General features: G+C 47.2%; 1 protein-coding gene across 2 annotated transcripts in view; it reads left to right on the top strand.

Moving 5' to 3' along the window:
• Positions 1 to 24,247, top strand: part of Kcnj6 (potassium inwardly-rectifying channel, subfamily J, member 6) — a 247,939-nt gene that overhangs the window by 207,665 nt on the left and 16,027 nt on the right.

Genomic DNA, 24,247 nt, shown 5'->3' with positions numbered 1-24,247 from the left:
CCCAGCCCTGACTCCTCTCAGTTCCCTCCATCACTGCCGGATCCCACTGAATTAGTGCTGCCTGTCTGCTCCTGGGGGTGGGGTGGGACCACACAGCAGAGCGTGGGTACCAGGAGCCACGCCCCTGACCTTCTCCCTGAGCAGCCTCCAACTACCCATAGCTCCCAAGCTGGGGGCGGAGCTTTAAGAGCCAGTCCCTATCTTGACCGCCATGGTCTTGGGTAGGTTTTGTGCAGGCAGCCATGCTGAGAGTTCATGAATTTCAAAGTTCTGTCATGTCCAGAAGACACTATAGGTCTCCTCCCAACCTTCAGTACTTTCAGTGTCCTCTCCTACAATGTCTCCGGGTCTCAGGAGGGAAGTGTGATGTCGATGTTCCACTAGAGGGCGCCTGTCAATCTACTGCATGTGATACTATTCCCTCTCATCCTTAAACTAAGGACAAACTGGGACACTAGAGAGCAGCAGGACACACTGAGAGTGGGCTACTCTAAGGTAAACTGCTTCACTTGTGCTGGTCACCGTGAGACCATTCAAAAAGAGTTTCCTCCTCCTGAGGATTGCAAAACCAGTGAAGGCAAGTCCAAACCACATAATGTCTCCCAACAAGTCTTGGCCCAACCCTTGACATTTCCAACATGGGGAATGAGAGGAGCCTCAGGGATAGAGCGAAGGTGGACAGCATGCATAAGAGGCTCTGCTGTGTCCTAGTGAGAACAACATGGTCCAGGGATCAGGCGGGACCATGCGAGAGACGAGGTGCTTAAAGGCAAGTGGTGGGCCATCTCTAGCCCTCTCTGCAGCACAGGTACAAATAAAAGAAGGTCTGTGGCGGCTCAGTGGGTGGGAGGGCTGCTCTCCAAGCAAACCTGACAAATGAGTTCAAGAACCAGAACGCATGTAAAGGTGGAAGGAGAGAACCAACTACACAAAGTTGTCCTCTGACCTCTATACACATAATGTCTCACACACACACAGTGATGAGGATGAGGAGAACAAGGAGGAGGAAGAGGAGAAAAGGAAAAGAAGAAGGAGGAAGAGGAGAAAAGGAAAAGAAGAAGGAGGAAGAGGAGGAAGAGGAGGAAGAAGAGGAGTTTCCTTTAAAGGGGAGCATCCACGGGCCCCAAATCACTTTTACATTCTTACATTTTCTCCTTTGTCTGGGGTTCAGGAGGCTCCTGCACTCTAGGCCACTGATTCACTGCTTGTGACCATCCTTAGTGAAGTAGAAAAGATTCCGCTGTGGTAGAAAGAGGCACATGAGAGAGGTGCCTGACACACCTGGGAAAGGCTACACAGAGGACGAGATTTGTACACGACTCCAGCCTGCGTCAACATGCAGAGTCCCAGGAAACAGGCCTCCAGTGGCTTGCAGGAATCATGAGACCACTTAGCTGCCGGCATCCCTGGAGCACTCTCTAGCCTGCCCCCATCTCCTCTAAACTTCAGACGATCTCCCTCACCCGGGGCCATTATGCTCTGACATCTACATCTTTGTAAGAGAGCTAGAACATGTGCACTGCTGGTGACGCTTCTAGACGGGAAAAGGCTTCAGCTGCTTTGGAAAACAAACATTTGGGTCCATCAAAGAGGACGGGAAAAAGCCCAAAGTATAAAGGCTGAGCTGAGCCCTGAACAGCAAACCTCAGGGACAGTGTTCATCCCCATGGTGGCTCCCATCTCTTCTACAGGACTACAGCCCAGGCATAGAGTCAAGTCCATAAGAGTCCAGCAACATATGGGGAAACTGAGTCAGCAGGCCCATGCCTACCCAGCCTCCCTAGACTCCACAGCTGAACCCTGAGACAGTGACTAGGACATTGACCCTGCCTGCCAGCCATAGTCTCTTCCCTAGTCAGCCCTGTTACCCCTCCTCTTGCAACAGCTTTCCTTCTCCACACCCTAACCCTCTCTTCAGTCACATCCTGGGCCTGCTTGTACGCCTCAAATACAAGACATAGTGGTCAAAGCAATCTGCTATGGAGTAGGAGTAACCGCTGTCCCCTGCCTTGCCAAGTGCAAGGGCTTTGTGGCCATGCAGATGTCCCAAAAGGATGTCTGGGTCCCTCCCCCACCTTGTCTAACAAAGTGATTTTATTTCATCCCCATGGGTGATTTATTGTATGCTGGGCTATGGTTGGGAACAACCCTATCATTACACACTATTAGTGTGATATTTTTTTTTTTTTTTTGGAATGATATAGTCCAATCTTTGATGCTGTTTCCAGTATGCTCAGAAAAAAACAGAAAGTGAGGCCTGCACATGACCGGCAACTGTGAGGGGCCCCTCGAGGGCCCTGAGAGCAGCATTTTGATGTAGCCGATGTGAGTTTTCTGCACAGACTCGGCTCTCACAGAGCAGCCAAGCAGCCCGTGCTGGGAAACTATTAAAGAACATCTCGTTTGAAAAATGAGTTAGGAGTATTCCCTACTTGGTTTCTGGCTAATGTAAACACTGAAAACAAATTAATCCTTTGGGGAGAAGAGAGGAGGAGGAGTTTTATGTTCTGAATGTGGGCACCAACGTTTCCAGGCAGAGATTTCACGTCTAGGGAACAGAAGGGAGAGGGGGGCGGGGGTCTGGGTAGTGGACGTTCTGGGCTCTGCTCCTAAACAGCTGAGAGACTCAGCATACGTGGCTGCTGCCTCTGTTTCCCCATCTGTTCCAGAATGGTCTCTGAAGGAAAGCCATGTGTGTGGCCGGCTGCCTTTGTCCATGCTTTTTCTCCCCTGTGGGTCTCGTGCCTGATGCTCACCTTCAGGTGCTCAAGGGAAGCAAAACCCAAGCATGTGTTTCTGTTTCACCCATGCCACAGACAAGCCAAAGAGAAAGAAAAAATAAACCTCTCCATTGTCACCGCCCACTTCTGCAGGGCTTTCCAAATCCATCGAAAGTCGTACACAAGCGGCCCTTCTGCCTGCTGCAAAGTCTCAGCAAATGAGAAGCCCTCCCAACGTTCCGCACTGCAGATATTTCAGGACCGCTTTTAAACAGCTGCGGCTGCGCAGTAACAAACTTAACGGAGAAAGCCGGCGAACGTGGGCCGGTGTTTCCAAGGGACGTCAGTTTTCTCGTCACTACTAAATTGCAATGTCATGCTTGTCTTCGGGGACCAAATGCTTCCATCTCTCCATTGAATTCGCCGTGCATTCCTCTCAGACGCTTGAAATGACCCCGATCTTGCTTTTATTTTCCACTTCATCTCCAAAATGAATTCTCCGGTCATGCTGCGGCCACTACGAAATCAGTTAATTGGGCCCTGACTGCGAACGGCCATGGCCCATGGCTGCCTGGATCGCAGCAGCTCTCTCTGTCCAATTGTAATAGTCACAGATGCACACCAACAGAAACTAGAGCCTTGTCCCGAGAAAAATACCCACGTTTCAAAAGTGAGTCTAAGCCTAGCAGTCTTAACGTGTTTGTGGTCTACAGGTCTGAGTGCAAACCTGGATCACCACCCTAGCAGCTTGCAAATCACCACAGGAAAGGGACAGTTATAGCATTGTAAAACACAGGCTTCAGAAGACACTGTTTGCCACCAGAGAACCTGTGTCCCGGGACACTTCCAAATCAGGTTTTAGTACACACGGGTCAACTGCAGCCCGTTCACTGCATTCTAGTTCCTACTTCTGTTAACTACTATTGCATACAGGATATGACGGCAAAATTAGGCGTGTGGTTTTTTTTTCCACCAATCTAGAATGTTAGGGTCACCCCATTGTCCACTATCCAGTCTGATAGATCCTCAGCTTAGTCCTGGCCTAATGCAAGGGAAATGGGGGGTGGGCAGTAGGGAGAAGAAGAGGGGGAGGAGGGAGAGGAGGAGGGGAGAGGAAGGGAGAAGGGAGAGGAAGAGGGGGAGGGGCACGGGAGGGGGAGGGGCGGAGGACAGGAGGATAAGAGGGTGTTTGTATCCCGACCCAGCTTGAACGGAAGCCTAGCTCTCCTGCCCCCCTCCACCGGTGAGATGGTGAATTCTAGCTACCTCAGAATCGTTATCAGAGATTTCTACCCAGAATGTCTTGCATGAGCCTCAGAAAAGACTGACTCTAAGGCTCCAGTAGTAAAGTAAGGGCCAGACATGGACATATTCTCCTCTCTGCTATCCCTGTTCCCCAGCCCATCCATGAAGGCTTCTCATGACCCAGGCCTGAGTCATCCCTGGTAGGGAGGCCAGCAATCCTATCAGAGCCTCTGCACTCCAGGAAGCACCCCATTAGTCCCAGGAGTTCCCACACAACCAACCCTACGACTCCATTCACACGATGCATGCACTCATCAATCAACACACAGAACACACACACACACACACACACACACACACACACACACGCAGAAACTTTAAATAACAGCTAGTGAGTTCACTTGATTTCTGTATAAACACTAGCTTTGATTTTTCATGTTATATTATTATTTCAGAAAGTAATCTGGCTACCACTGTGAGGCTATTGGCTCAAAGGTCCACATTATTACTGGAGATATATGTGTATGATGTGTATGTCTGTTCTCTCTCTGTCTCTCTCTCTCTCTCTCTCTCTCTCTCTCTCTCTCTCACACACACACACACACACTCAGGTACCTATGGAATCAAGGAAAGAGCGTCAGATCTCTTGGAACTGGAGGTACAGGTGCTTGTAAATCACCCTTTGTGGGTGCCAGAACCCAACCTCCAGTCTTCTGCAAGAGCAGCAAGTGTTCTCACTCACTGAGCCATCTCTTTAGCCCCTTAATTTGTTCATTCTTTTGTCCCCAAATCAACATAGTACCCGAATCAGATACTCAGTGCTAATACTTACTAAATCACAGACTTTTGATACATATACATGTATATACTAGAAATTATATATCTCACCTGATTTATGAGACATTTCAAAATAACAGAAGATTCACAGTGCCCATAGAATCCATAATGTTATTCACTTTCAAGTTGCTGTCAAATATTATCATCTAGTGGCTACCATCAAATATTTATTGAGTTTTTATAGGCAGCAGAAACAAAATCCTATTGGTTAGGGAATGAAAGTGGGTGTACAAAAATGTACAAAGTAAACAGATTTACTAAACTCCAGGGACTTACAACCTAGTTGAAAATGAAAACTTCCATCAAAATTGTTTGATAACATAATGAATCAAATGAGATATATAGTCAGTGGCTATATCAACAGGCGGCTATGTGATGACCAGCAGTGGTGTGCACAGTCTGTAGGTCCAGTTGGCTATGTGATGGCCAACAGTGGTACACAGTCTAGGTACAGGTGGCTATGTGATGACCACCAGTGGTGTGCACAGTCTGTAGGTACAGGTGGCTATGTGATGACCAGCAGTGGTGTGCACAGTCTGTAGGTACAGGTGGCTATGTGATGACCAGCAGTGGTGTGCACAGCCTGTAGGTACAGGTGGCTATGTGATGACCAGCAGTGGTGTGCACAGTCTGTAGGTACAGGTGGCTATATGATGACCAGCAGTGGTGTGCACAGCCTGTAGGTACAGGTGGCTATGTGATGACCAGCAGTGGTGTGCACAGTCTGTAGGTACAGGTGGCTATGTGATGACCACCAGTGGTGTGCACAGCCTGTAGGTACAGGTGGCTATGTGATGACCACCAGTGGTGTGCACAGCCTGTAGGTACAGGTGGCTATGTGATGACCACCAGTGGTGTGCACAGCCTGTAGGTACAGGTGGCTATGTGATGACCACCAGTGGTGTGCACAGCCTGTAGGTACAGGTGGCTATGTGATGACCAGCAGTGGTGTGCACAGCCTGTAGGTACAGGTGGCTATGTGATGACCACCAGTGGTGTGCACAGCCTGTAGGTACAGGTGGCTATGTGATGACCAGCAGTGGTGTGCACAGTCTGTAGGTACAGGTGGCTATGTGATGACCAGCAGTGGTGTGCACAGCCTGTAGGTACAGGTGGCTATGTGATGACCACCAGTGGTGTGCACAGCCTGTAGGTACAGGTGGCTATGTGATGACCACCAGTGGTGTGCACAGTCTGTAGGTACAGGTGGCTATGTGATGACCAGCAGTGGTGTGCACAGCCTGTAGGTACAGGTGGCTATGTGATGACCACCAGTGGTGTGCACAGTCTGTAGGTGTTGCTGCAAAATTATAAAAAACAAGCTGTCTTTTTCCCTCACTAGATCCAGCACCACAGTGTCCCAAGATATCTGATATCTTGCCAGAAGCACACATCCCAATCCTGTGGTGGCTTAGTGTCCCAGCTGCCACATACTCTCTCAAACTTAATTCGCCACAAGAAAGAACACACAACACAACAACCTCTGATCCAAGTGATAAGATTTAATTGCCCACCTAAACATACAAAGCCCTATATACATCCATCCCTTAAGAACATTCATAACAACCTGTAAATACACAGAGTGGAATCTTAACGTCAGCCTCCATGTTCTCTCCATAGCTTCTCTTCCTCTCCTCCAGTCTCCCGTCCTTTCTGATCCGGTCTCCTCCTCAAACTTTTCTCCCACCCATCCTTTCTTCTCGTCCAATGGCAGGCCTTGTTCTATCTTGTACCTACCTACACCTGCGTGATGACATCATCCCACATGTAGGTACAGACAGGTTATGTGATGGCCATGAGTGGTGTGTACAGTCTATAAGTATAAGCAGCTATGAGATGACCATCAGTGGTTCATGCAGACCATAAATGAGTTAGGGTTACAGACCAAAAAATGACCAGGATGCACAGATGCCATTTAGAATTTCTGTAGCCAGGGAGAGTAAGGCTATTTCAGGGATGATACTGTGTTAATTTGGGGACAAAGGAATGAACAAACTAAGAATTTGATGTAGCTTGCAGGGCCGGAATACACAGACACCCACTGATGGAGTTGTAAACTTGAGGTATGCTATGATCACTGTGTCAGAACAGGTTGCTTAAAGGAGAGTTGTGACTCACAGTGCCTCACAGTGCCATGCTGTGGGGGTAGAAGGCAGAAAGGATGTGAGAGAGCAGCTGTGAGCATATGCCTTCAGGTGGTTCCCTGAGGAGACACGCATAGGCTTTCCTGGCTTAGAGTCATCTCAGCAGACTCTGGACAACACAGCTGCCCCTGGCTATGTGACATTTGTCCCTGGGTATATGAGCAAGCAGAAGGTGACCCAGACTTTGAGAACCCATAACAGAGTGGTTGTAGAAATGTGGGTCTGGACTTGTTGGTCTGCATTTGAAAACAATCCCCTGAATAGGTTCTATGCTTCCGCTAGCAATAGTGTCAGCAACACTCTAGAGGTGAGAGAACCAGAACACAGAAAACAAAAGTGTCATGTGACTCCAGAGACCTGGCATGCAGCCCTGGTGGTTTGCATGAGCTGTCTGTCCCCCATAGTCTTGGGTATTTGAGTACTTGGTGCCCATTGGTGGCGCTGTGTGTGGAGGCTTAGGAGGTGTGACCTTGTTGTAGGAAGTATGTTGCATGCAGTTTTACACTCTACCCACCTCTGTTCCAGGAAGTGACTGTGCTACCAGCCCTCTCCTGGCTTCCCTTGAACCCTAGGATAAAAGACACAGACACACAGTTGTTCCTTTTCAACTGGCCTTAAGGCACAATTGCTGGGCGCTACTATCTCCCACCTGAAAAAGTGTTTCCTTATCAGTTTCTTATCTCAGTCTCTCCCACCTGCCCTGAACTCCAGTTGCTAAACTCCCCTGACCACTGCCTATAGGAGCAGCCAGTGTGGCCACTCTGTTTTCAGATCTAACATGGTTGCCTGGTTCTCCTCTCTCCAAAGCATGGCAAACTCCTTTCTCCTTCCTTTCATTTCTCTCTTCCTGCCTCCTGGGACCTAAAAGTCCCACCTATACCTTCTGCCCAGCAATTGGCCCATGGCTTTTTGCTGACATATCAAGAACCAACTGGGGAACAGGACCTTAAAGTCAGCACTACCCCCTACAGAAGTGTGTTATTGGAGGTGGGCTCTGACAGTTGAAGACTCATGTCATTTCTAGTTCACAGCCTCAGCTGTGTTCCTTCCATTTGGTATTTGAGCCCTCACCTTCTGCTCCAGCCGACATGCCCACTCCTTACTGCCATGCTTCCCCACCATGATGGACTTTTATCCTTCTGGATCCATAAACCCTATATATGAGCTGAGCTGCCTTGGTCACGGTGTTTTATCACAGTGATAGAAAGGTGACTAACACACAAGTTGATTCCAAAACAGACATGGAACACTGTTCCTGTCCTACACACACAAATGGAGGCACTAGTGCATACACACGCACAGGTGTGCACATACCCACCACAGACATAGACATACCACGCAGACACACACACACCCAGACACACACACACACACACACACACACACACACATACACACTTCAGCCAAGTCTTTAAATCCTTTAGAAAGACCAAAAATGAATGAAGAAAGAACTCAGGCTCAAATCAGCACCTTCAAGCTATCATAAGCACAATGCTAACAAGCCTAGCTTTGTGAATGACACCCTTAAGATGTAAATGCCCTGTGGTGTGCAAGACACTCCTGAACTTACGGGAATACCATCCGCTGAAATACCATCCGCTCCAGAACTTACCATCAAGGAAAGATGGAAAGGTCCCACTCTCCCCTTTAACCTGCCCCACTGCTGCAGAAGGGGCTGGTACTGTTAAAATTAAGCTCGTTCCAGCTCTCTGTGTATCTTCTTGCTTGCCATGCTGACTTCAGGGAGATCTCCCTCCAAGGAAGAGCAGAGAGACCAAAGGACAGAGAGTAGTCAGGAGAGGAGTTTCTTCCTCATCTTAAAACCAGGGAAAAATAAATGGTCCAACTCTGACAGGAACACTGTACCCTCCTGGGATGATCACACATTTGGCATCTGATTATAAATTGTTAGGCAACTTCTGTTAGCATAGGACCTAGCAGGCAGGGTAGAATTTGGTCCCCTGGTGGTGATTCTCTAAGCAATGGGTAAGGGGTGGCAGGCGTTTGTGCTGTCATACCAGGTCTCCATTTGTGCATAAAAGTATTTGGTTCTTACCTGTCTTAGTCAGGGTTTGTATTCCTGCACAAACATCATGGCCGAGAAGCAAGTTGGGGAGGAAAGGGTTTATTCAGCTTACATTTCCACGTTGCTGTTCATCACCAAAGGAAGTTGGGACAGGAACTGACACAGGGCAGGAACTTGGAGGCAGAAGCTGATGCAGAGGCCATGGAGGGGTGCTGCTTACTGACTTGCTTCCCCTGGCTTGCTCAGCTTGCTTTCTTATAGAACCCAGGACCACCAGCCCAGAGATGACTCAACCAACAGTGGGCCCTCCCACCCTTTTTCAGTAATTGAGAAAATGCCTTACAGCTGGATCTCACGGAGGCATTTCCTCAAGGGACACTTCTTTCTCTGTGATAACTCCAGCTTGTGTCAAGTTACTGGCAAAGCCAGCCAGTACATCACTGAATATCCAAAATCTGTACTCGATACTGTCAGAGTTTCCTGGATAACATCTCTCCATGCATGGGTCGGTATAAGGAATGAAGAGATTAGCCGGTATGTGTAATTTAGATCAATGCTTTAAAACTAGATTTAGTCTAGGAGACTCATTTCTGACTTCATTACACATGCATTTACAAGGATGTCCTGATTCAGAGATCTAGTCTCATACTCTAAGCAAAACCAAGTTTTGACAAGCTAGGAAATATTCCAAGTCTGAAGGGAGCATAAGGGCCCTACAACAGGGTCATAAACAGACCTTACCCTGACTTTACGACCACCAAATGTTAGTGGAGGAACCAGGCTCCCTCCTGAACATCACGAGCCTTATGTTGTGCTCAGTTTATGATATCCAGGGACGTTGCTGGGAGAGCAAAGAATCAGAATAGTGAGGGAGAGCTAGAGAAGGGTACTGTGTGACGCTATACGTGATGTTCTCTGCTTCAGGAGGGTTTTACCAAAGCAATGCTGTGCCCTGGGATACTTGTGGATGTGCACTTGGCCTGAGGCGCTGCAGTGGACTTTTCTTCCCCAAGGACCAGCCCGCTACCACCAATTTCCAGGGACCTTCATAAAACATATAGAATGTAAACTGGTTTGCCAACATTTGTCCAGTACTACAGTTTAGGACTGTACTTGTTAGAAGGAGCATCAGAAGCAGACGTTATTTTTGTAAATGTGTCCTGAGCTCACCTTTCTGGTTACTGTGGTTTCGGTACGACTTCTGTGAATTCATATTGTGGGTTCTTAGTCCCACCACAGGGCATTGTGGGTAGGCAGGGCATTGTGGGTAGGCAGGGAATTGTGGGTAGGCAGGGAATTGTGGGTAGGCAGGGCATTGTGGGAGGCACTTAGCTCAGGGAGGCAGGGCCTGCACAAAGGAACTAATGACTCCTTGGGGAGATGGATTAGCTCCCTGGGTAGTTTGCCCCACTCCACCTCCTGCATCTGTCATGCCTCTGCTCCCTGCCATGAGTTATGTAATGTCAGACTCTATCAGACAAGTGTCCCTTGCTTTTGGACAACCCAGCTTCCAGAACTGTAAACTATGACACCCTTTCTTCATTATCAGTTTGCCTCAACATGTCAACAGAATAGAAATTAGGTTAAGACACTGGCACCACTGCCAAGACTGAACCCCCAGTGAACGTGATTGTTGGGGGGGAGGGTGGTAATGGGGGGAGGATGGGGAGGGGAAGCCCATCTAGAAGGGGAGGGGGAGGGGGATGTTGGCCCAGAAACCGGGAAGGGGGAGTAACAATCGAAATGTAAATAAGATATACTCAAGTTAATAAAGATAATTAAAAAAAAAGACACTGGCACCAGAATGGAGAATCACTCTGCAAATGTCATTTGCATTCTCAAAGTCCATTGGGGTTATTATTATTATTATTATTATTATTATTATTATTATTATCATTATCATTATTATCACTATTACAAACTCTTTAAAGTTTATTTTGCTGAAGAGAATCACTTGTTTTCTTCAGTCAGTGATCTCTTACTTGCTGCTCATATCCTTGTCTCTAACCCACAGTGGTCCTAAATCTATCAAACTTAGATGTCTGTTTGAGTTTTGTGTGTGTGTGTGTGTGTGTATAATTGAATATATAACATCAAATTTGAATGTTATATTCAACATATATTTGCAAATCATATATATTCTGAATATATTTGAATAGCAAAATATTAATTATATGAATATATATTTATTTAAATAATACATACTTCAGTAGATGTAGATGCTACTGACAGTGAAAGAATGAACAGATTTGCTATCAAGAGGGAGAACAAACAGGCAAAATGTAAGCTTCCTTCCAAATACATAGAAATATACTATATATGTAGAGATATAAATAGACATATAATTATTGATCTAATTATCAAAGTCTTCATCGATCTAACTATCAAACTCAGATTTAGAGCTCTGTTGTATAATATACATATTCTATAAATTGTATAGTTATATATATTATATATACATATGTATTGTGCATATATATTCCTAGAGAACGTTGAAAGAGGACAACAGAGCAGTTACACTTCACGCTGAAACTGTCAACTGGAGAAACAGTCATATCTCAGGTCCCACTAACTTCTTCAAAGAAGGAGTTTTCATTATATTTTGAGACTTATTTTCAAGGAAAGGCTTTTAAGAATTCTAAGGCGAATTTTTAAAACATTTTCAAGAAAGTTTGTCCTTTACAGATACAACACTTGAGATAAGTAAATGGAACAGACTTCGTTTCTCTGCAATGTAATTTAACTGCTCTTAAGCTGCCTTAATTCCCAAGAGAAGAAACTTAACTTTTTCCATTAATGATAACTCACTTTCTGTGGGAGGGTTGTGTTTGTGGGGTGTGTAGGGGGTGGTGTGTGTATGTGTGTGTGTGGTCCATGTGTGTGTGTGTGTGTGTGTGTGCAGTGTGTGTGTGATGTGTGTGTGGTGTGTGTATATACTGTGAGTGTGGTGTGTGTATGTGAGTATGTGGTATATGGTGTGCATGGTATGTGTATGTGTGTGTGGTGTATATGTGGTGTAAGTGTGGTGTATGTGTGTCCGTGTGGTGTGTGGTATGTGTGTGGTGTGTGTGTGATGTGTGTATGTGGTATGTGTGGATAGTGTGAGTATGGTATGAGTGTGTGGTATATGATGTGTGTGGTGTGTGTATGTGTGTATGTGTGTGTGGTATGTATGTGGTATAAGTGTAGTGTATGTGTGTCCATGTGTGTGGTGTATGTGTGATTTGTGTGTGGTGTGTGTGTATAGTGTGAGTGTGGTGTGTATGATATGTGTATGAGTATGTGTACAGTGTGAGTGTGGTATGTGTGTGTGGTATACCTGGTACATATGTGTACATAGGGCATGCACCTATGCATGTGCACCGAAGTCAGAAGAAGACATTAGATGCCCTTCTGTATTACTCATAGCCTTATTCCCTTGAGACAGAGTCTGTCACTAAACCTGAAGGAGGCTGGCAGTCAGCAAACCCCAGCCACCCTCCTTTCTCCACCCCCAGTGGAGTTACAGATGCGTGTGTGGCCACACCTGGCCTTATACATGGGTGCTAGAATCTGGGCTCAGGTGCCCATGATTACAAGGCTAGTGTGGTGGCAATTCTTGGCTGTCAACTTGACCACATCTGAAATTAATTAAAACCCAAGTGGCTAGATATATCTGTGAGGGAGTTTTTTCTTAATTAAATCATTTGAAGTGGGAAGACCTACTTTTAATCCAGATATTTCAAGGTAGGAAGATTCAAACCCCAAACAATTTTCCACTATATTTTTTCCTCCGGGAACATCCGGACTCCAGGAATAATCCTGAATGTGGTATTTCCTTGGCCAACAGTCAAGGGCCAGAGGTTCTTGTCTTCAGGCTGAACAGTAAGGTCTCTGACATCATCTCTGTTTTACTGTTTATTCCCTCCACACCTGCCTACCATTCCTCCCCAAAGGTTACTTCCCTTCTACAGCCTAAGAACCAAGCTCCCTCCACCAGATCCTACACATGCTAGTTTCTGGAAAGCCCCAAGCCAGGAATCCATTGGCTCTAGTAAGAAATGAACAGGTGGCTGTCAGCCAGCTGTCTGTTGTGTATATCACTAAAATCCCTTCTCTGGGGGACATGTAAACAGTATCTACCCCTCCTCCTCTAAGGTCCCAAAGACAAGCACAGATAAAATCATGGTTACCCTGGGGAACCAATGAGTTTATAGGCTTGCTTAGAGAGCAGTGGGTAAGGGGTGAGGGCCTGGAGCTTGAGTAGACTTAAAGAAGCCACACTGGAGGGTCTGCACCCAGCACAGATGACTCCTCAGTAGCCACAGAAATGGAGTTCCCATTTCTAGTCCTTCCCAGCTGAAACACACCAAGCCCTTCCACGAGGCCACCATGTACAATTAGGGTAGAGTTGTGCACTAACAGTTGAGGTGTGACTGGAATGTCAGCAGTCAACACACACAGCTATGGTTGGCCTCACAGGTGGTGTCGTCTGGCTCAGAGGATGCACCTGCACACTGATGCACCTGCACAACAGTGAGTTTAAGAGACATGGATCTGCGGGTATCAGGGTATCAGCAGATTGCCCAAAGGGTCCTGAAGTAAAATGGTTAGAGCCACAACCTTGAAGAAACTAAATACCAGGAGACAGTGGAAAGGAAGAGAGGAGTGTGAGGTGTCCAGAGAGCAGGATGGGCAGAAAGCCTGACACCAGCAGCAAGCAGACATGGTGGGCGACACCACACAGCTCCCTGAAGGCTTTTATTCCACACGAACCAGACAACAAGTGGCAAACACATTCCTAATGAACAAGCACTCTCGATCAATACTGCTCAGCCCACCGTTGGCAGTGGCTCTCATGGGCCACCAGGAGAAGGGGACACCCACTAAGTGTCCTCAGGCAGAGGTCTGTGTTAGCCGAAAGATAGTCTCAACTCTGAAATAATGAAATAGTTTACGTAAAGCCCAAACACAAACTCAAATTGCTCAAAGTGAAGGGGTCCTTGAGAGTGTGGTCCTCCCGTGAAGAGAGTACACAGGCTCCTATGATCACAAAAGAGCTTAGGTGGAGTCACCGAGTAGGGGACGAGACTCTGAGGAAGTCTCCCATGAGATTCAGGTTCTGTCTTCAGTGAGGTAGGATTTCCCTCCCTTCCAGGATTCTACACCCACTCATCCCCAGCCTGAGGCTGACAGAGGTCAGAGCACCACCAGCCTGGCCAACAGTTTGAAATCCCCAGGAACCATGAAAATGCCCTTTCAGACAGAGGCCAAGAACACATCACTCCAAAGAAGGACCAAAGACCTCTCAGTGCGAGCTTGGCTCCTAGACCTACAACATTCCATCCCTCCACACAACTCAAACGACATGGAAGCTCTTTTCGATGTTGTTTCTGAGACAGCATCTCACATCACTCAGGTTGGCCTCAAATGTATAATGTTGCCAAAACTTATCTCGAACTTCTGATGCTCCTACCTCCACCTTCAAAGTGCTGGGATTGCAGGCGTAAGACCCCGCACCTGGCCATCCGAAGGCTCTTTAAACACAAACTCGCCCCCTTAAAAGACTCAACAGTTCACACCTATACTGACAGCTTCGGGCGTGGGATCCCACCTTGTACCTCTCTAGCCTGGACATCATTTCTCAGTAGTGACAGATGAGCCATTGAGCAAGGGCATCCTTTGTCACCTGCCAAGGTCACATGGCCACTCTGCAGCAGGTGCCCACTCCTGGTGAAGGGAGATGAGCTCGTTCAGGTGAGCATAAGACCCTGTCATCCATCCTCTCATCCCAGGGCAAGATCCAGGACCAAGAACCCTGATGGGGAGAAAGGGGGACAGATGGTATGTCCATGAGAGGTGGGGGCGAGGCTTTGCTGGATACATCATTTGGGGCCGACCAAGTATTTTAATCATTCAAGTGATTTACAAATTTCAAAGCAGAGAAAAACAAAAATGACTAAAGTAAATGATAGGTCATTTCTCCACCCACGGTGAGATGAGCTAATTCAAGCCAGGTTAGATTATATTAAAGACTATAATATAATTAAAGATTATATTATTGGGAAGCTGCTCTCGGGTGGGCATGTTCACTGGACCAAGACCAGGGAAGTTGCCATGGGAAAGTGGGGAGGGGAGGGAGAGAGAAACAGGAAAAGGGCATGCACACAGAGAAAGAAGAAAAGGAGGGAGAGGGAGAGGGAGAAAGGAGAGGGGAAAGAGAGGAGGAGGGAGAAGGAGAGGAGGAGAAAAAGAGAAAAGGGGCATGCATACACAGAAAGAAGAGGGGGAGGAGAAAGAAAAAGAGGAGAAGAGAGGAAGGGGGAGAAAGGGAGAGAGGGAAAAGGAGAGGAAGAGAAGGGAGAGGGAAGAGAGGAGGAGGAAGGAGAAGGGGAGGGGGAAAGAAAAGGGGGCATGCACACACAGAAAGAAGAAAAGAAGGAGGAGAAAGAAGAGGAGAAGAAAGGAAGAGAGGGGGAAAGGGGAGAGGAAGACAGGGAAAGAGGGGAGAGGGGAAAGAAGAGAGGGGAGAGGGGAGAGGGAGAGACCAAGATATCTGGATCATATAGGGAGGAGCCTCTGGAGAAAGGGCGGCCCATCCCCTGGGCTGGAAAGTTCAGGATTGGAGACAGGGTGTGCCAGGTAGGAACTGAGGGATACTGGGAGAACCTGGAGGCCAGGTCTACTTTGGTATGTAAAATATGCACCTCAGTCCCTCATCCCAAGGTCTGCAAACCAAACAGTAAACTCAGAGAGAGGAAAATGAATAGGAGCCGATGAGCCCAATTAGCAACAGGACCACAAATGAAAAAGAGGGTGAGGAAACAGCTTTCAGACGGCAGCCTAATGCATGGCCTTAGGGGAATACTCTGAGGTTAGAGAGAAATCCACTTTCACCACCGCATGGACAGAATTCATAAAGGGCGGTTGGCCACCATGTGTTTCCTTCTGTAGAAAGAAAGGACTTTGAAAGAGTGACATTTAAGACAGTGACATTTTTAATTGGTAGACCTTCTAATAGGGGAGGGCTTTTGGAAAGCCAGGGGAGGTTTCTGATTGGCTTTAGGGTGTGCGTGGTAATCTCGGGTTCACACTATGGGGTATTTAGCAGCGACTTCCAATCTGAATAAGATCAAGTTGGCTTTCCTGTTTCAACTGGAAGAATGCTGGGTCCCTGGGTCTGGATCTGAGTCTTGTGTCAGTCACTCGGTAAAATCACTGGGTTAATGGTTCCCTTACATTATCGTGTTCTGAAGGATAGGGACATTGAACATGTAGCGCGTCAGGACTGTAGGCTCTTGCGGTTGAAGAACAGACAGAAGGGGCCAGTTGCAGGCGAATCTTCTTGACGTTTGAGCTGAGAGCATCTCATTAGCACCTCAAACACATGTGCGTGTTGTTACAACTTGACCTTTTCAGATCATTTTTCCTTTTTTAGTAGTTCTTTGAGAATTTCATTCAATGTGTTTTTGGTTGTATTTAGCCCCGTCTAGCTCCTCCCAGACATACCACTCTTCCCTGCCCACCCGATTTTGTGTGTTCAACCTATCAAGTCCGGTTTGTGCTGCCCACGCACACTTGACTATTTGTCTGACCCAGCAGGGGGCTACATGCTTAGAAAAAACGACTCTCGAAGCAGCAGCTAGCTAGCATTGGCCAATAGCACCTCTGCTAGGAGCAGGACTTCATGCCAGTCTCCCATCTCTGTGCTGGATTTGTTATGGCTTGAGCGTGCACAGGTCTCGTGCGTGCTGTCATTACCGCTGTGAACTCGAACGTGAAGCTGCCCTGCTGTGTCCAGAGTAGAATGTTTCCTTGTAGTCTGCCTCTGCCTCTGGCTCCTACCACCCCCTGATATGCAATGTGATATGTTTTGTAAATCGCGGCATGGTGTGGTGGGAGGGGGTGCCTTAGCAGGCCATGCCGAGGTACCCCCCCAGGTCTAGTATAAAATGAAGTTTATTAGGGGGTATGGCAAGGGGGAGGTAAGAAGAGAGTAGAGGCAGAAAAAGCGAGAGAGAGACGGAGAGGGACAGGGAGAGGGACAGGGAGAGAGAAGGGTAGAGGAGAGAGAGAGGGAAAGGGGAGCCAGCTGGAAACATGCGGCGAGAAAAAAGAAGAAAAGTCAGAGAGAGAAAGTGTGTCAAGGAGTATAGGAGAGGCCAGTCTTCTCATAACAAGCCAGACTCCCACCTGGCTGTTGCTAGGTAACTGTTGGGCGGAGCCTAGAAGGAATGCTAGCATGCTAACATGCTAACATGCTAACACAGTGATCCCTGAGCCTTGGGGTGGAGGGGTGTGATATACATGTCCCATGAGGGCCTCACTCTTCTGCAGTCTCCTAGTATCTGCACCTCAGCTAGTTGTAGGTCTCTGGGTTAATAACCAGCTACTGCAAACAGAAACATCTCCAGTGATGCCTGAGAAATGTATTAAGCTACAAGGATTATGAAAAGCCATTAGGAGGCAGGTTTAATACTATGTCCATTTAGCATAATAATAGTCACAGGTCTCCCCTAGGCCTATATCCTGTCTAGCCACAGGCTCTTGGTCAGACAAAGGTGCGGAGTATGGGTTTGATTTTGTGGCATGGGCCTTAACTGAATCAGAAAGTGGTGGGTTACTCCCATAACATTTGTGTCAGTACCGCACCAGTGGGTGTGCCTTGCCAGGCCAGTCACCATGGTAGCCTACAGAGTTCACAGCTGGGTAACATTTGTGGTCACTTTTCTCCTCCAGGAGTGTGTTTGGCACCTCCTAGCACTGTGAAAGCTAGTCAGTAGGAAAATGCTTCCTCTGGATGTCTCCATGTTCTACGACTCAGTGCTACGGTGTCTTTAGCAATAGGGTCTTGTTGTCAAGTTCTAGAGGGTAACCAAGAACACCGTCAGTTGCCTGCAGTGTTTGGAAGTCTATGAGACCTCGCTGACTCCAAAAGAGGTAACCCATTCTGGGCTCTACGCTTTTTGTTATCCTGTGGTGTCTAATAAGGGCATTGTCACTCCCGTTATAAGGTAATTCCATTTTAACTCTTATATATAACACCCTAAAGACCCCATGAGAACACCCCCACATCAGATGCACACATTCGTCAAAGGAGCAGAATATAAAACCACCAAGACACAGAAATCAGGAGCCTTCCTATCCACAAATGGAAAAACACATCCAGAAAGAAGTTAAGGAAACAATACAGCCCATAATAACAATTCCCATGCCAACGTGAAGTAAGGGATGGAAACCATGCCAGGAAGCTTGGTAGAGCAGGCCTGAGACCCCAGAACTTGGTGGGTACACACCTGAGACGGTAGGCGCCTCCCTGGTCCCTGCCGGATTCCTGGCCTGGAACAGGTGCTACATTTCCCACACAAGGAAATGTAACCTGTGGTCATGTAGGTCATGAGTTCTCCGTGCTAAGGAGGAATCTAGAGGACCCGAGGGCTTAACCAATAAGCTTCCCTTCCCAGACATTCCTCCCTGCAAAAGGTATTTAATCTTGGGTCCACCTTAAAGAGTTGGTATGGATCCATTTTGCACGATGAATACTCAATAAACAGTTTGGAACCAAGGGCTGTCTCTGTCATCTACCACCACCACGGGGAGCACGGAGAAGGCCTTCACCACCACCACGGGGAGCATGGAGAAGGCCTTCACCACCACCACGGGGAGCACGGAGAAGGCCTTCACCACCACCATGGGGAGCATGGAGAAGGCCTTCACCACCACCACGGGGAGCACGGAGAAGGCCTTCACCACCACCACGGGGAGCACGGAGAAGGCCTTCACCACCACCACAGGGAGCACGGAGAAGGCCTTCACCACCACCACAGGGAGCATGGAGAAGGCCTTCACCACCACCATGGGGAGCATGGAGAAGGCCTTCACCTACGGAGCTGAGCGTGATGAGCTAAGCCAGGTGTTTCCACCCCGACCCCCAGCCCCAGGCTTGTCCTCAGCCTGTGGGCCCCCGACTCCACTCCCAACTCCTCCTGACTCAGTGATGCCTGACTGTCCAGTTTTGAAGCACCCCATTCTGACTTCTTAGAGGGCCCATAGATACCCCGACACTTTCTCTGTCTGGTTTTCCAGCTGTGACTGGAGGCCGGGAAGTCAGGGAATACCAGCATACCAGCTTCGGCTCCCCACGTCTCAGACTGCATTTTCCCACCCCCGATCAGTGTCTCGGAGCTCCCCTGAAGCCCAGCACCCAACAGCAATGGGCATTGGGGAACTATAGTCAAGCACTCCCCTAGTTTCGCCTCCCCAGCGGCCATGCTCAGAGGTGGGGAGGGACACGGACCCACAGTGAAGACCAGAGTTTAGATCAATAAAAAGCCCAGGAGGACATAGTAGCCAGCCCATAATCCCATAACCCAGAAGTCAGTGAAAAGGTGTCCCTAGGATGGGCTGCCTAGATAGACCAGCCAAATCCAGGAGCTCTAGGGTATAGCGAAAGACCCTGCCTCAGTACTAAGGTAGAGGCAATCAAAGAAGACACCTGACATAGATCTCTAGACACACACACACACACACACACACACACACACACACACACACACACACCACATACCACATACACAACACACTCACACTTTACATACACACCACACACACACACACACACACACACACACACACACACACACCCCACATCATACACAAGCAGTACAAACAGTAATAAATAAATATTATTTTGGTGTTTCCAAGCAATTCCCTGAGGTTGGCAGTAAGTACCCCCAACCTTGGTAGAAGATACAAACCCTGTGCAGAAGGCAATGGAAGCCCGGAGAGAGGCTCAGAGGAAGCACAGACGGACGAAGCTCACAGAGCAAAGAGTGGGCAGGGGCAGGTGGGTTGCACAGTTACCACCATGACTGTTCCTGCACCATTCATATATACCCTACTTTATTCCATATAACATACATTATTTTGGCAGCCTTGTTATAAACCCTGAAGCATAGGATGCTGTCGGAGTTACATAGTCCAAAATTAGCACCCAGTCCCTGTCTTCAAAAGTAGAAGAATGTTCTGGAAATACCACGGACTCTGGAGCCCAACTTCCCAGATAAGAACCCAGGTTCCCCACACTGTGAAGGGCAGGTGGCCAGAGCAACACTCCACAACCGGGGACTCCCGTAGCCGGCTCTTCTCTCCTCAGATCTAGAGCCACGAGTCTGAAAGTTGGGCCCCAGAAGCCCCTGGGCAGACTTTGTCCCTGGCTTGTGAACAATGGTGCCCTGGGTGTGTCCTCACATGGCCTCTTCTCTGTATGTCTGCCAGAGGAAGAGGGTACCCTCGTTCTGGTGTCTTGTCCCTTCGTTTTCCTCATTGGCTTTAAAAACAGAGTCTTATCTCATGTAGCCCAGGCTGTCCCGATGCTCACTGTGTAGTCAAGAATGACCTTGAACTCCTGACCCTCCCACCTCCACCTCCCACGTGCTAAGAGTATAAACATGTGCCACCATGCCTGGCCTTTTCCTCTGTTGAAGAGGTGACAAGGATAGTAGCCCAGTCAGTCCCGAGAGACTCAAACTCCATATACACTCAGGGTTTCACAACATGAAGTTTAGAATCTGTCTTAGCTAGGGTTTTATTGCTGTGAACAGACACCATGACCAATGCAAGTTTTATAAGGGACAACATTTAATTGGGGCTGGCTTACAGGTTCAGAGGTTCAGTCCATTATCATCAAGGCGGGAACATGGCAGCATCCAGGCAGGCATGGTGCAGAAGGAGCTAAGAGTTCTACCTCTTCATCTGAAGGCTGCTAGCAGAAGACTGGCTTCCAGGCAGCTAGGATGAGGGCCTTATAGGCCACACCCACAGTGACACACCCACTCCAACAAGGCCACACCCACTCTAACAGGATCACACCTTCTAATAGTGCCACTTCCTGGGCTGAGCTTATACAAACCATAACAGAATCACCCCCATTGAGTCTATATCGCTAAGCTTCTCCTCTGTCTGTTTAGTCTGCTCACCTGTAGGCTAGAGATGGCCTGCATTTTACTCAGCAGGCTGTTGCAAAGATGAGAAGACCCATGCATGCATGCATACAAAACATGACTCATCTCCAAAGGGGTTAAGCCTGAGCAACCACGGCCCAGGAATCTGAATTCAAGCTTCCTCGAATGGCATGTTCTACCATTGGAAGTAGAAATAGGGACTTTAAAGAATGTTTAAAAGACAGCTGTGAATCAAAGCATCAACCAAGCACACTGGTGGGGAAACCAGCCGGGAAGCTGCCCGCAAAGCGGGGGAACCTCTTCTATGGTCCACAGACACCATCTGAAAATGTTCTTAGCTTTCCAGTTGGTAGAAGCTAGTGTCCTGCTAAATCAATACAATCCAAAAGTTTTACCGAATAGCCACAACGTTGTAAGGTCAATAAAGAGGCTGGAAATAATTGGCTATTGGAGACAATTTGGGCTTTTAATATGCAACGTTCCAACTCTCAGCAATCATGCGGTTCTGGCCAGTCAATCATTCTTCAGACTCCTCAGCTCAGATGGGGGGTCAGTTCATAGCATCCAGTTCCTGGGATACACCAGCATTCAGAAATAATACTTATTACTTGATTCAATATTTAAATTATGGATGAACCAGTTACTTTAGCAAGTGTAACAGGGCAGGTGTAAAATGCCTTTCCTGGGGTCATTTTGTTTGTTTGTCTTGAGGTTTTTTGTTTTTGCTTTTGTTTTTCAAGACAGGGTTTCTCTGAATAGCCTTGACTGTTCTGGAACTTACGCTGTAGATCAAGATGGCCTCAAACTTATAGAGATCCGCCTGCCTCTGCCTCCCAAATGCTGGGATTAAAGCCACCACAGCCGGCTCTTTGGGTCATCCTTATGGCATACATTTCAATTCGTTTCTACGTAGCTGTAAATCAGCCACTCCCAATTTAGTGTTGGGGGAAGCCCGTTGTGCATCGACAGGACAGTGAGCCTGAGCAGAGCAGGGGCGCTTGTATCTTCATGGCCAGATTCAGCGATGTTCATATCCTTGTGTCACATTAGACCATACTGCCCTGCTCCCATCTAACAGTTGGGTAAGTCACCAACACCATTCTTCCAAGGCCGGCAGCCCAGTGCTGAGACTCCAGCACAGTCATGTAGGCTGTTTGAGTGCAGTTCTTCCTGGGGCGAGCAGGGGGCGCTGAGGGAAAGGAGAACAACCCGCCACACAGCCCGATCTTTGGAGTGAAGTGGCAAAGCTCCTCCGTGAGGAGTCCCTCTTTGTTTTGGAACGCCAGCAAAGTAGCTCTAGTTTATACTGTTCGGAAGTGGGGTGCTTTATTCTTACTGAAATCTTACTCTCTAGGCAGATCTGATCTATTATTTGTCTGCTGCTTCGCCCTCTGGCTGTGCCCCGATGGGCTTCTCCGGATGCCTTTCATCCTTCTCTATTCTGCACACGGCCTCTCTCTTTGTAACTTGTCACTGAATCTAAAAATAGAGCTTCGGCTGCTAAATTTAAACCATGCAGGGTCAGCCGGTGTTTTAGTACAGGTTCCTTAGCTACATGTCTCTGTACCTTCCTGGGTCCTAGATGGAGCAAGCCTTGCACAGTTCGCCCCTTGTGGCTTTATCTAGTAACATCACAGATACCAAAAGATGTTCTTTTGTTCTTGGGTGTTCGTTTCTGAAACACCCAAGAACCCAGTAGAGAGACTCAGAAAAGTTCTCAGTAAAGAAACTGTAAGATTAAATGATTTTTACAAAAACAGGACTGGGAAGATGGTTGTCAGTAAAGTGCTTCCAGCACGAGGCTGAGGACTAAATTTAGTCCCCAGAAGGCATCTTAAAAAAAATAATAATTAATAATTAATAATACTAATAATCCCAGCTGGAAGATGCAGAGACAAGAGGATCCCTGGGGATTGCTGGCCAGACGGTCTAGCCAATTGGTGAGCTCCAGGTTCAATGAGAGATCCTGTCTCAAAAAATAAGTTGGAGAGTGAATATGGTACTCAAATCATTTCCAACTCTTCCCTCTCCCCCCTGCAATTCCTACCATGCTCCATCCCTCTCAAATTCTTACTTCCTTAATTATTAATGCTTACATATGAATACATACCTATATATACCTACATGCATGGACTTCTTTCATTGTATGTATGTCTGATGCGAGTTGCCTGCCTTTGCTAAGTATGTTTGGTTCTGTTTTTGTGGTTTTTCCGCCACCGTGATTTCAGATCAGGTATAAAGAGCTGGTAGGAGAATGCTTCAGATCCTCTGTCAATTTTTGATTGTGGGGGCAGGGGTGCTCCAAATTCAATGATGACCAAGAACACCTGCAGACATGACTGGGTGGGTCCGCCTGTACAGGTGAGAAAGCCCCTGTAGACATGACTGGGTCAGCCTGTGCATGTGTGGAAGCTGCAGAACCAGAACAAAACCTTACCAGGCCATGACGGGGTGTGGACCACATACTTGGTTTTACTGTATGAATAAACTATGGTATACTGTATAATAAAACAGAATTGTTACCATAGAATGTAGTCAACACAAAATTATACTTTAAGAAAAAATGCATTTTTCCCTTATTGTTCTTTATACCAGCACCTATCTCTTCATGTGGAGTTAAGCTGCCACCCAGAGTCCTTTTGTTTCCCTGAAGGACTCCCATCATGATTCGAAGTAGTGCAGAACTGATAGCAACAAATTGACTCCAATTCTGTTCAATGAATGTCTTCATTTCTCCTTTTTTTTTTTTTTTTTGTGAAGGATAGTTTTGCTGGGTATAAATTTTCTGGTTGACAATTTTTTTTCAATATTTTGAAAACTCTCTTCCCACTGCCTATTATGGAATATCCACATAGTCTACCAGTTTAGTCAGAAACAGAACTAGAGAAGCCAAAAAGCAAGGTTAGTTACACTTAAAGACTTCCCCAAAACTATGGACTTTGATGGATTAGGTCTTTGTTTTTATTTTGACTGGTGGTGCTGTCTGTGTGCTATGCTGAGTTTTACAGCCTGAATGGAATCAGTTGTGCTAAGATCTGGGGAGACCTGTTATATGTCTTTTAGCTTTCATAATTGTTTTGTTTGTGATTTGGCAGGAAACATTTTTATTAATTCTTTGAAAATGCCATGCAATGAATTTTGATCATATTCAGCACCAACTCCTCCCTTAACTCCTCCCACATCCTCCCTACTTACTACCAACTAATGTATTATTATTATTATTATTATTATTATTATTATTCCCTTAATAATCCATCAACTCAATTTATGCTGTCCATGACTTCTTCTTGTGGGGCTATCCACTAGAATATGATCACCTCACTAGGAGCCACC

The sequence above is a fragment of the Rattus norvegicus genome, chromosome 11 (assembly GCF_021556685.1).
Source record: "Rattus norvegicus strain SHRSP/BbbUtx chromosome 11, alternate assembly SHRSP_T2T, whole genome shotgun sequence".
Classification (NCBI taxonomy): domain Eukaryota; kingdom Metazoa; phylum Chordata; class Mammalia; order Rodentia; family Muridae; genus Rattus; species Rattus norvegicus.
Note: the sequence above shows the minus strand (reverse complement) of the source record. Positions and strands in the feature narration are given on the sequence as shown.